We start from the raw sequence: 14281 nt of genomic DNA, 5'->3' as shown, positions 1-14281 counted from the left end.
GCAATTTGATTACATTACTGATTACTGATTGCATTTAAAAAGTAATCAGATTAATAATTACTTGATTTTTAAGTTACTTTCAAGTTTATTTTACTTTTCAAGTTATCAAACCTAAAAAAATACACAAAGAGAAACTCATAGTTCTTTCATTAATTTAATATTGACTGAAGGCTAAGTATTATACACTCCCAATATCAACAAAACTTTTTTTTGGTTTTGTAAAATAAGGAAAACAAATAGAGTGTGCTTTCTACATTCTCAATCTCCATGAATATCTTCCTGAGAGGAGTCACTAAATTGAATACAAACGTATAAAATACGCTACAGTAGCCTATCTGAAGAAATAGCTTTAAGTGTCTATTATTAAAAGCTTGGGAGGCACGAACATATCAATGTCCACATCACTTCAGTAAAAAAACATTCAAGTTTTTCTCAGCTACTATTTTGGATCAAATAAACAAACTTGTATACATCCAATTGTTGAACTTTTCCCAAACTGATGCCTGACTAAAATATGTCGAGTGCAACATGGCAGTCTATCACTGCGTTTCACATGCACATTACACACCAACAGTGGCGCCTCCAAGGGGGGGCCAGGGGGGGCCGCGGCCACCCCTAAAATGACACTGGCCACCCCATTGGCCCCCCCAACCAGCAAGAGTGGAGTTTTTTAGAATAATAATTTTATTTTATAAATTAACACGGACATTGACAAAACACAATATTAGAAATAAATATAATAAACTTCTATGATGTGTAATGTAGAATACGCTCTCAACCCCTCCACCTCTTGAGTTGCGGCGACTTCAAGCACTCTCACAAGCGCAGCCGCACCGCGAAGCATGCATAAATAGTTCAGTTCTGTATGCAATGACAAAGAGATTAGGCCTATATAATATTTCGTTTCGTTATTATTTTAAGTTAATTTAGAAAAGCGTTTGGAGCATTTTTTTTGTTCGTTAAATGTTAGTTTTTGATTTTCAAAACGACCAGCGAGTCGATCATAACCTATGTTTGATCAATTTAGCCTTCTCAAATAATCACGACTTGCCTAAAATAAAATCTCTGGATATTAAACTGTTCAATCATATTATATATGTTAGTTTAAACATTTAACCTATATAAATGTACGCTGATAGACCCATATCCAATCCTTTGTGCATGCGGAAAGTGAAAGCTAATTTTGGGCTTTAAACTTTGTTACTTTATAAAAAAAGAAAACATAGAAGACCACGTTCAGTGGGAGGGGAGGGGTTCGCGATGGGCTTCCCCCTCGCCAAGGGCCCCTGTTACTCTGTTCCACTATTACCCCCTGTCCGACGCCCCTGCATAGAAGATGCGCTGCTGTCCACGGCCATAGCCAGTAATGAGGTCACCGAGGTCCGGACCTCGGTCATTTTTTTATATTCAAAAATAAAATGTCAAGCTCTCTGAATGATTATTGAGCCGTTTAATTTAGCCGATTATTTAGCCACCTCATATCACATGATTGTTTGCAATTCATCTTGCTGCGAGAAGACAGCGCAGTGAACTGGGCTTTAGAGCGCGTTGAGTGAGAGCGCGGGCAGTAAGGGCTGGCTCAAACTGCGGCATCGGCATCTCGCAGCGGCACTTCCGGCGGCATCTCGAGATGCCGCTGTTTTTCTCCGGCAGGTGCCGCTACAGCGGCATCTCCAGATGCCAGAGCGGCATCGGCATCTCGCAGCGGCATCTCACGCCGGCATGTCCAGCAGCAGGCCTACTTTCTTCTTATTAAAAAAAATACATTTCAACAAAATAACATAATATACTACAGGACTGTCATTTCTTAAGTATTTATCACATAATGTGTTTATACTGATGCTGGATCAGAGCATGTGTATGTGTGTGTATATACAGGATCCAGCAGTAAGTGTATATTAATTTTTCATTTTCAGTTCGTTTCAGTGCCAACAAAGTTAGTAGGTCACAAACGATAATGAATTAAAAATGCAGTGTTTTTAATGTATTTGTCTATTTCAAATACTGCTTTGAAATGTTACTACTTATGAATATAAAATGTTAATACAGAAATTAGTTTGTTATGCTGCACAAAACATATCGCAGCTCTTACTTTAGCCTAAAATATACTTAGCGTCACTCGTTAGGGCCCGAGCACCGATGGTGTGAGGACCCTATTGGATCTGCTTCGTTTATTATTATTATTATTAGGGCCCGAGCACCGATGGTGTGAGGACCCTATTGGATCTGCTTCGTTTATTATTATTATTATTATTCTTCTTCTCCGGAATGAATCGCATTTTTGAGGGCCTAAACATACCCGAAAACTCATGAAACTTTGCACACACATCAAACCTGGCGAAAATGGATGTCTGATATGGGTTTCAGAGATGGGTGTGGCAAAACGGCTCGATAGCGCCACCTTTACACGTTCCGCGGTGTGCGCTTTCAGCTATGATTCACGTACATGCATGAAAATCGGTACACACATGTAGCTCACCAATACCTACAAAAAAGCCTCCTGGGACAAAATCCGAAACCCAACAGGAAGTCGGTTATTATTAATTTTCTTAGCAAAATTTGTGTCATTTTTGCCATTTTCAGGCGTGGTACTTGAACGAACTCCTCCTAGAGATTTACTCCGATCAACAGCAAATTTGGTGAGTCTAATCTAAAGCCCTTTGTGACGTTAAATTGTGAAGATCTAGAGTTTTCATCGAAGGGCGTGTCCGTGGCGGCCTCGCAAATTTCGATGTTTCGCCATGAAAAAGGAAGTTGCTATAACTTAGGCATAAAATGTCCGATCTGTCCCAAACTTCACATGTGTGATAACACTCCTGACCTGATGACATCTACATATCCATATTCAGTTATAGTCATAGCGCCACCTGCTGGCAACAGGAAGTGTCATGCTGTACTCTACAACCAACTCCTCCTAGAGATTTATACAGATCAACACCAAAATCGGTCAGTCTAATATAAAGGCCTTAGTGATGTTAAATTGTGAAGATCTTGAGTTTTCGGTAAAGAGCGTGTCCGTGGCGGCCTGACAAATTTCGAGGTCTCGCCATGGATATAAAACTTGTTATAACTCAGCCATAAAATGTCCGATTTGCCTCAAACTTCACATATTCGATAAGAGTCCTGGCCTGAACACATCTGAAGGCCAATATTCTATTATAATCACAGCGCCACCTGTTGGCAACAGGAAATGACTTGTATCAAACTCCTCCTAGAGATTTAATGATATCAACATTATATTTGGTCAGTCTGATCTAGAGGCCTTAGAGATGTTAAATTGCGAAGATCTTGAGTTTTCGTTAAAGGGCGTGTCCGTGGCGGCGTGACAAAGTTTGATGTTTCGCCATGGACATAGAAGTTGTTATAACTCAGCCATAAAATGTCCGATCTGCCTCAAACTTCACAGGTTTGGTAAGAGTCCTGGCCTGAAGACACCTAAAGGCCAATATTCAGATATTATCATAGCGCCACCTGTTGGCAGCAGGATATATCATATCTTTCACTAACTCAAACATACCAAGGTCAATCTGCACCAAACTTCATATGTTTGATGAAAGTGGTGGCCTGAACACATCTACATGCCAATAATCAGTTATAGGCATAGCGCCACCAGTTGGCAGCAGGAAATTTGGCACATTTAAGTGACTTTGACATATTTCTCCTATTTTTACTGTATTAAAAGCATACTACCCACCATTTGCTGTGTTCCTAAAGCCACCGGTCGGCGGTGAGCCCGTGTGCGAGGGCCCGTTCATCGCTGCTTGCAGCTTTAATTATTATTATTATTATTATTATTATTATTATTATTATTATTATTCTCCAAAATGAATCGCATTTTTGAGGGCTTAGACATACCCGAAAACTCATGAAACTTCGCACACACATCAGACCTGGCGAAAATTTACGTCTGATATGGGTTTCAGAAGTGGGTGTGGCAAAATGGCTCGACAGCGCCACCTTTACACGTTCCGCGGTGTGCGCTTTCAGCTGTGATTCACGTACATGCACGGAAATCGGTACACACATGTAACACACCAATACCTACAAAAAAGCCTCTTGGAGCAAAATCCGGAACCCAACAGGAAGTCGGTTAATATTAATATTCTCAACAAAATTTGTGTCATTTTTGCCATTTTCAGGCGTCGTACTTGAACGAACTCCTCCTAGAGATTTATTCGGATCAACACCAAATTTGCAGAGTCTAGTCTAAAGCCCTTTGTGACGTTAAATTGTGAAGATCTAGAGTTTTTATCGGAGGGCGTGTCCATGGCGGCCTCGCAAATTTCGATGTGTCGCCATGAAAAAGGAAGTTGCTATAACTCAGGCATACAATGTCCGATCCGTCCCAAACTTCACATGTGTGATAACACTCCTGACCTGATGACATCTACATGCCCATATTCAGTTTTACTCATAGCGCCACCTGCTGGCAACAGGAAGTGTCAAGCTGTACTCTGCAACAAACTCCTCCAAGAGATTTTATCAGATCAACACCAAAATCGGTCAGTCTAATAAAAAGGCTTTAGCGATGTTAAATTGCGAAGATCTTGAGTTTTCGTTGAAGGGCGTGTCCGTGGCGGCCTGGCAAATTTCGAGGTCTCGCCATGGATAATACACTTGTTATAACTCAGCCATAAAATGTCCGATTTGCCTCAAACTTCACATGTTCGATAAGAGTCCTGGCCTGAACCAATCTGAAGGCCAATATTCTATTATAATCACAGCGCCACCTGTTGGCAACAGGAAATGACTTGTATCAAACTCCTCCTAGAGATTTAATGGTATCAACATTATATTTGGTCAGTCTGATCTAGAGGCCTTAGAGATGTTAAATTGCAAAGATCTTGAGTTTTCGTTAAAGGGCGTGTCTGTGGCGGCCTGACAAAGTTTGATGTTTCGCCATGGACATAGAAGTTGTTATAACTCAGCCATAAAATGTCCGATCGGCCTCAAACTTCACAGGTTTGGTAAGAGTCCTGGCCTGAAGACACCTAAAGGCCAATATTCAGATATTATCATAGCGCCACCTGTTGGCAGCAGGATATATCATATCTTTCACTAACTCAAACATACCAAGGTCAATCTGCACCAAACTTCATATGTTTGATGAAAGTGCTGGCCTGAACACATCTACATGCCAATAATCAGTTATAGGCATAGCGCCACCAGCTGGCAGCAGGAAGTTTGGCACATTTAAGTGACTTTGATCTATTTTTCCTACATTTACTGTATTAAAAGCATACTGCCCACCGTTTGCTGTGTTCCTGAAGCCACCGGTCGGCGGTGAGCCCGTGTGCGAGGGCCCGTTCATCGCTGCTTGCAGCTTTAATTATTATTATTATTATTATTATTATTATTATTCTTCTCCAAAATGAATCGCATTTTTGAGGGCTTAGACATACCCGAAAACTCATGAAACTTCGCACACACATCAGACCTGGCGAAAATTTACGTCTGATATGGGTTTCAGAAGTGGGTGTGGCAAAATGGCTCGACAGCGCCACCTTTACACGTTCCGCGGTGTGCGCTTTCAGTTGTGATTCACGTACATGCACGTAAATCGGTACACACATGTAACACACCAATACCTACAAAAAAGCCTCTTGGAGCAAAATCCGGAACCCAACAGGAAGTCGGTTAATATTAATATTCTCAACAAAATTTGTGTCATTTTTGCCATTTTCAGGCGTCGTACTTGAACGAACTCCTCCTAGAGGTTTATTCGGATCAACACCAAATTTTCAGAGTCTAGTCTAAAGCCCTTTGTGACGTTAAATTGTGAAGATCTAGAGTTTTTATCGGAGGGCGTGTCCATGGCGGCCTCGCAAATTTCGATGTTTCGCCATGAAAAAGGAAGTTGCTATAACTCAGGCATACAATGTCCGATCCGTCCCAAACTTCACATGTGTGATAACAATCCTGACCTGATGACATCTACATGCCCATATTCAGTTATAGTCATAGCGCCACCTGCAGGCAACAGGAAGTGTCATGCTGTACTCTTCAACAAACTCCTCCAAGAGATTTTATCAGATCAACACCAAAATCGGTCAGTCTAATAAAAAGGCTTTAGCGATATTAAATTGCGAAGATCTTGAGTTTTCGTTGAAGGGCGTGTCCGTGGCGGCCTGGCAAATTTCGAGGTCTCGCCATGGATAATACACTTGTTATAACTCAGCCATAAAATGTCCGATTTGCCTCAAACTTCACATGTTCGATAAGAGTCCTGGCCTGAACCAATCTGAAGGCCAATATTCTATTATAATCACAGCGCCACCTGTTGGCAACAGGAAATGACTTGTATCAAACTCCTCCTAGAGATTTAATGATATCAACATTATATTTGGTCAGTCTGATCTAGAGGCCTTAAAGATGTTAAATTGCGAAGATCTTGAGTTTTCGTTAAAGGGCGTGTCTGTGGCTGCCTGACAAAGTTTGATGTTTCGCCATGGACATAGAAGTTGTTATAACTCAGCCATAAAATGTCCGATCTGCCTCAAACTTCACAGGTTTGGTGAGAGTCCTGGCCTGAAGACACCTAAAGACCAATATTCAGATATTATCATAGCGCCACCTGTTGGCAGCAGGATATATCATATCTTTCACTAACTCAAACATACCAAGGTCAATCTGCACCAAACTTCATATGTTTGATGAAAGTGGTGGCCTGAACACATCTACATGTCAATAATCAGTTATAGGCATAGCGCCACCAGCTGGCAGCAGGAAATTTGGCACATTTAAGTGACTTTGACATATTTCTCCTATTTTTACTGTATTAAAAGCATACTACCCACCATTTGCTGTGTTCCTAAAGCCACCGGTCGGCGGTGAGCCCGTGTGCGAGGGCCCGTTCATCGCTGCTTGCAGCTTTAATTGTAATTGCATTTTTACTAGTAACAATTCAATTAGAGAGCTCTATAATTTAATTCCTACTAGTAACAATTTCAAATAAAGAGCTCTTTAAATGATATTTTACTATTTACAATTACAATTAAAGAGCTCTCTAATTCAGTTCTTAATAGTAACAATTCCAATTACAGTTCTCTCTAATTTAATTCTTACTAGTAACAATTCCAATTAGAGAGCTCTACAAATGTACTTTTACTAGTCATATGTCTCCATTGACTTCCATTTATTTTTAATTTATTTTTCCATAAAAGCTATGCTTCAAGGGTAATGCAACAGTTACTTATCATTTTAAGCAGATGTATCAACTGATAGTTTAATCTTTGTAATAAAATGAATGCACACTCATCTCAGATGTAATGTGTGTGAGTTGCATTTTGAAATATTAATACTTTGATGTTAAGTTGTGTCATTTTGAAAAGGTGATTTAAGTTCAATAAACAAATTATCTTTGGCTTATGTGTATTGTATCCAAGCATTTGAAAAATGTGTTAAGTGGTTTGAAAAATGTGCATTTTGATCATTGGTAGTGTATTATGTGTCTAGAGTTTTGAAAAATGACATTACGGTTCTGTTATTAGTGCAAAAACGATTGTAAAAAAACTGTAATTGAATTAGAGAGCTCTCTAATTATAATTGTTACAAGTAGGAATTTAATTAGAGAGATCTCTTATTGCCATTGGTACTAGTAAAAATTTAATTATAGAGTTCTCTAATTGAATTGTTACTAGTAAAAATGCAATTAGGACGAGTAACGCATAGTATATTTTAGGCTAAAATGACTTGCCATAAAAAAGCATAATATAACACAGGACTGTCATTTGTAAGTTTTTGTCATACATTTTGTTTGTACAGAGTTACCTGTACTAGTATCTATTTTCATGTTACTAGTACTTATTAATTAGATACTAGTATCTATTTAATATATACTAGTACTTATTAAATAGATACTGGTACTTATAAATAGATACTAGTACTTATTAATTAGATACTAGTACTTATTAATTAGATACACTATTAATTATATACTAGTACTTATTAAATAGATAGGCTACTAGTGCTAATTAATTAGATAGTAATGCTTATTAAATAGATACTAGTACTTATTAAATAGATACTAGCACGAATTTTTGATTAAATTTCAAAACGGCTTGCCATTGTATGTAATACAAATCATATATTTTATTAAGGAATGTGATCTACTAACTTCGTTGTACTGAAACATAACTGTGATATTGACACATACTTATTGCTGGAGATATAGCCCACACACACACACACACACACACACACACACACACACACACACACACACACACACACACACACACGTTGGGTTTACATGTTTTATGGGGACATTCCATAGGCGTAATGGTTTTCATACTGTACAAACCGTATTTTCTGTGGCCCTACACCTACTCTACACCTAAACCTAGCCCTCACAGGAGATTGTGCAAACTTTTACTTCCTCAAAAAAACTCATTGTGCATGATTTATAAGCCTGTTTCCTCATGGGGACCTGAGAAATGTCCCCATAAGGTCAAAATTTACTGGTATTCCTATCCTTGTGGGGACATTTGGTCCCCACAACGTGATGAATACCAGGTACACACACACACACACACACACACACACGCACGCACGCACGCACGCACGCACGCACGCACGCACGCACGCACACACACACACACACACACACACACACACACACACACACACACACACACACACACACACACGCTCTGCTCCAGCATCAGTATAAACACATTATATGATAAATACTTAAGAAATAACAGTCCTGTGGTATATTATGTTATTTTGTTGAATTTTTTATTTTTTTTTAATAAGAAGAAAGTACGCCTGCTGGACATGCCGGCGTGAGATGCCGCTGTGAGATGCCGATGCCGCTGCTAGATGCCGCTGCGAGATGCCGATGCCGCTCTGGCATCTGGAGATGCCGCTGTAGCGGCACCTGCCGGAGAAAAACAGCGGCATCTCGAGATGCCGCCGGAAGTGCCGCTGGGAGATGCCGATGCCGCAGTTTGAGCCAGGGACGGATTACGGACCGGGCCAGCGGGGCCGCTGCCCAGGGGCCCTTGGGGTGCAGGGGGCCCGTGGGGCCCCTAGCCCAAAACAATTTGCAACGCTTATCAACAATGTATTTTCGTTTGTCTATTTTAGAGGGCCTACATTCTTTAAACCTCTGCTTACAAGGGCCCCTGCCCTGACCCTATAGGGAGGGCGTTTGGCTGCCAAGGGCCCTTGAATTGTGGTGGTTGTGGTGGTGGTGCTGGTGGTGGTGGGGGGTCGGTGCTTTCAGGGGGCCCCCGGCCCTGCTATAGAAACTTTATAGGGAAATGGGTGCATGGGAGCCTACTTTTAGAAGGCCCTCTTAGGCCCTCCTATTATGGTCCTGGCTTCTGGCTACAAGGGGGTCCTAGGGAGGATGGGGTTTTGGGGACTTTTAGAGGGCCCTCTGATTATGAGGGCCCTACTAGGAGGCCCTAGGGAGGAGGGTGTAGTGTACCTTTAGAGGGCCATCTGATTACAAGGGCCCCTACCATGGGGCCCCTGATTTCTGGGGGGAGGGGGCCTTACAGAAGGCCCTCTGACTAGGGAGCGGTAGCATGGTGGGATGGAGGCGGTTAACCTGCCCGCTGAGTGGCCCCCAGACCAGTGTAAGTGTTTGACCAGTGTAATCACTCCCAGGGCTGTAGTGGAGGCTAAATGCAAGTAAACACGGTTTACCCAACTCTGAAATTTCAGAATTAGAGTTTACCCACTTCTCAATTGATCTAAATGCACATCATAGTGTAGTTTATGCACAAAATGTGATCACAGAATTCGTAGTTCACCCACCTCTTCTTTTACCACTACACCCCGATCACTCGGTTGTGTACGGGGATATGGTACACAGGTGGATTCTGGCATGGTTCAGCTGGACACGGTACACATGTAGTATGATCACTAACTGTGCCCCAACATGGCTCTCACTGTACGTTCACACCAGGAGAGACCAAAGCGAACACGTCGCCAAGGTTGTTAAAGAAGCTTCGTTGTTGAATCTGCTTTATTCACTTTGTTCGCTCATTGGAATGTTTGATTTAGCCTGTTACCGTGGGGCGTTGGTAAATCTATATATTAGAATTGGTTTTCAACGAACCACGTCATAACTCATTACATAAGGTTAACTGACTTTTAACTTCTCTTTTTCGCTCTGGTCGCCCAATTCGCTTCGCTGCCAGTGAATTTGCTTTGTTCGGCCAATTCGCCGACTCTCCATAGAGAAATAATGACTTTCGTCGCTCTGGTCTCTTCTGATGTGAATGTACGTGACATCAATAATGACACTCCAAATAATAAATATTTGAATTAATTTGAGAAAGTTGGTGTTAAAAACAGTGTTTAGTGGATGACTTTGCAAGAAGGAAGAGTAGTGACAGGTGGTTTAACAGTTGCATTTTTTTTTTTTTTTTTTTTACTTTTTCTCAAAATATCTATAATTAGACCTAAATGTTATCCATATTATACAAAATGGTGACTTGGAGTAGGAACAGTAAAATTAAATGTTATTTCTCCCTTTAGCTGCATAAAAAGTCCCCAAAGTTTCACAACTGGTTCATGGTGAATTATTTTCCAAATGTATCAAAATCTCCCTCCCTCCCCCTTAAGAACGTGACACATGCTGGCTGCCAGTGTAGAGCCCAGCCCACCGGCTGCTGCCAATAAAGTAAAAGAACGAAAAGTAATGTAATAAAATTAGATCTACAATCGCAAATTTAAACTGATAAAGACTTCCATGAGCCGGAAAGAAGACAAAAGGATCACACAGCCAGAGGTGGGTAGAGTACCCAAAATCTGTACTCAAGTAAAAATACAAGTACTTATGGAAATATTTACTCAAGTAAGAGTAAAAGTAACAATCTTAATAGTTACTTGAGTAAGAGTAAAAAAGTATCCGATGAAAAAAGTACTCAAGTAGCTAGTTACTTACTTACTCTGATCTAATTGATATGAAGTGAAAACCCTGAATTTCAAACTGTTTGGAAAGCTTCCACACACCTCTCCTTGTAAACATAGGCTGAAGTAAGGTGTTTATATATATATATATATATATATATATATATATATATATATTTTTTATTATTATTATTATTATTATTTTTTTTTTTTCTGGTAGCCCTTTGGACAGGTATTTTAGCCGAAAATTTATTTAACTAGCCTAAATTAAAAAAAAAAACTTTTTTTAAAATATAGAAAATCAGATAGGAGTCTAATTAAAAATGTTTTTAATACACAAATGAAAACAAATATCAAGGAAGTAATTTTATTTCATTATATTTATTTCATTTAGTGTATCTGTAATTTTTTTTATATTAATTTAAAGCAATTCATAACCCTTTTTAAGATCTGCACAAGTAAAATAAACAGTAATGGGATTGGACAATGTGAAGTGGAATATTAAGCCATAAAATGGCATGATTTAAAATTCAGATACAGTTTCACACAAAAACAAAATATGTTACACAATGGCATTTCATCCTTTATAACATTAAAAGGGATAAATTGAGTATCTAATTTATTATATTTATTTTAAATATTACTGTACTTGTTTAGATTTTTAGAAGGCACCTTAACTTTTTACATTTACAACTCTGTGTTTGCTGCATAAAAACATGGGTCGATAATTGCAATCATTTGACCATAAACAGCTGAAAAAAATGTATTGGAAATGAAAAATTAATTCTCGGTCACGAGGGGGCGCTTTAGGAGCGCTGAAATATTACGGTTTCCATAGTAACAGCTGAATACAAAGCAGCATAAACGCAGTTTCATCAGACACGAAATGAAGATTCCAACGACACGTTTCTGAGGACAGTAACGGAGGAACTGCATCAAAGTAGCGAAGTAAAAGTAAAGTTTTTTCACTATAAATGTACTTGAGTTAGAGTAAAAGTAACTATCTTTAAATATACTCTAAAAGTACTAGTTACCCCAAAAATCTACTCAAGTGTATGTAATGAAGTAAATGTAATTCTTTACTACCCACCTCTGCACACAGCTAATGAAAACATTAACTGTAGCTACGAAGTTTTAAGGTAGGACGATAGGCTTCATTTATCATTTGCCCGCCGTGGCTCTAGTTGGCAAGAAATTCACAGCACATATTATTTTGACCGCATCGTCAGATTTATACATGTCATGGGGGGTGGGGGGCATCGCGAATGTTTTGCCCAGGGGCCCACACAACCCATAATCCGTCCCTGAGCCAGCCCTCTCTCAGCGCGGGTGCAGCCTCTGTTTGTTGCCAGATCCACCTATTATACGTGTTTTTAACTCGTTTTTCCAATTTAGTGTGACACTTTGGGACGTTTATAAAGTGGAAATTTGAACGTTAGTGTTAGTGATATATTAATCATATTTACAAAAAAAAAAAGCTTTGAACTTATTTCGGATATCTTTTTCTTTTTCTGGGGTAATTGCTTGTTTTTCGTAGCAATATCTGGCAACATTGTATATTCATAAAAAAAAAGCTTATAGACTACCTGTGACTTAATTGCTGACAGGAAGATACCACAATCGGTAAGACAAACGCAGTGATCATCGTTATTATTTGAAAGAAATGTAGAACACTATCAAAAACAATAGCATAGGCCTAATACAAATCTGTTTGTTACAGAATGAAATAGGCTACTGGCCAGCAGGAAGACGTCTCGTGCTCTTTAGTTAACCTTAAGTCATCAAAAAACATTAATTAAAGCAGTGTTTCTCAACTGGTGGGTCGCGGAGTGTGCAGTCAAAGAAACAACAAACGTAATTCTTTTTTTCCCCTCTGACGCTAGACTATATGTAGTGCATTTGTGGGTGTTATTATAGCAGAATTCTTAACACCTTACTTCGGACCTCACTCATTTTCAAACCCTGGTTACGGCCTTGATACTGTCGTCTTGGTCTTGAACAGAAGCGTTTTACAATAATTAACCGAAACCGAAAGCAAAATCTTTTATTAGGCTATGAAATCCTTAAAAATGCAATTCTCTCTAAAGACGCGTCCAATGAGGAAATGGCGTGTCAGGATCGTCAGTTTAATTTTTTTTTAAATATTACCTTAATATTTCCCCCGACACATTCATGGTAATTACCTCTGCCTATGCTTCGTGGCAAGCTGTAGGCTATTGCATGCGCATGATCGCGCAATTCAAACTGCGCTGAAGAGCCGTCGGGCTCGGGCTGCACTTGTATTAAGCTTGTGTCTATTTTGATGAATATGCCGATTAAATATCTATGCTTTCTTGTTTATTATTAAACTCATTTTAAATTAATTTGCACTCCAAATAAAGACGAGGTTATTTGCAGTTAAATTGCAGAGCGACTTTTTCTATTTTGCTCTGTACAGAGTCAGACCATAGTAATACTTAAGTTTTGAAGCCTATAACTTTATATGCTACCAGAAATAATGCCAAAAATTATTGTCTTCAATCAGATTTAGGCATTCAATTTTTTGCATTGTATTGTGCCACCCTAACATTTTTACTGGCCCCTTTCGGCCACCCTATGAAAAAAATCCTGGTGGCGCCACTGCACACCAAGACCAATTTCTGCGTATAAATGGCCTATTACGCCAAAAAAAATAAAAAAAAAATAAAATAAAATAAATAAATAAATAAGCTATATGGACTTTAATGAGATTGGGTTAGCCTATAACAATTCATTTTTATTTTACAAATGAAAATACAACGAATTCATAAATGTTTTACATTCAAAATACCCATAAAAGTTGTGTGAAAAGTTCTTTAAAAGCACCTGGAATGCAATAAATTAATAGCAATACATTTTAGTAAATTACAGTATTAAAGTTTTTTTTCAACATTGTTTTTAAAACATTTGCTGCATGGATTAAAGCAACACTAAGTAACTTTTCCCTCAACGCTCCCTCTACAGGTTGGAAGCGGAATTGTCCATTACCGCTGTCGTAAATAATTTAGCCTACCGTCCCGTCACATGCACGTTATTTGTTTGGAGGCTATCCAGGACCGGCTTTGGAAATAACGATGTCCAGTGACAAAGTATATTATGTTGTATGGCTTTATGAAAGTATAAAAACGAAATAAAACATAATAATGACATTGTTTGCTATTTATTTTTGTGTGAAACTGACATAATTTTGAAACGGTCTAGCAAAAGCCAGATAGGTTTACACAAGGAAAAAAAAGTATTACCTAACAGTTTAGTATGTAATAGCCATTTGCATTGTCTGGGAAAATCTTGAGAATGTTATTGTAAAATGTTGTTGTAGAATGTTATTGTCTTGTTTTTTGCGCGACTAAATTTCTAAATTACGATTCATGCCAAAGACTATAGAATACCCAAG

This window comes from Garra rufa, chromosome 8 (assembly GCF_049309525.1).
Source record: "Garra rufa chromosome 8, GarRuf1.0, whole genome shotgun sequence".
Taxonomy (NCBI): domain Eukaryota; kingdom Metazoa; phylum Chordata; class Actinopteri; order Cypriniformes; family Cyprinidae; genus Garra; species Garra rufa.
Note: the sequence above shows the minus strand (reverse complement) of the source record.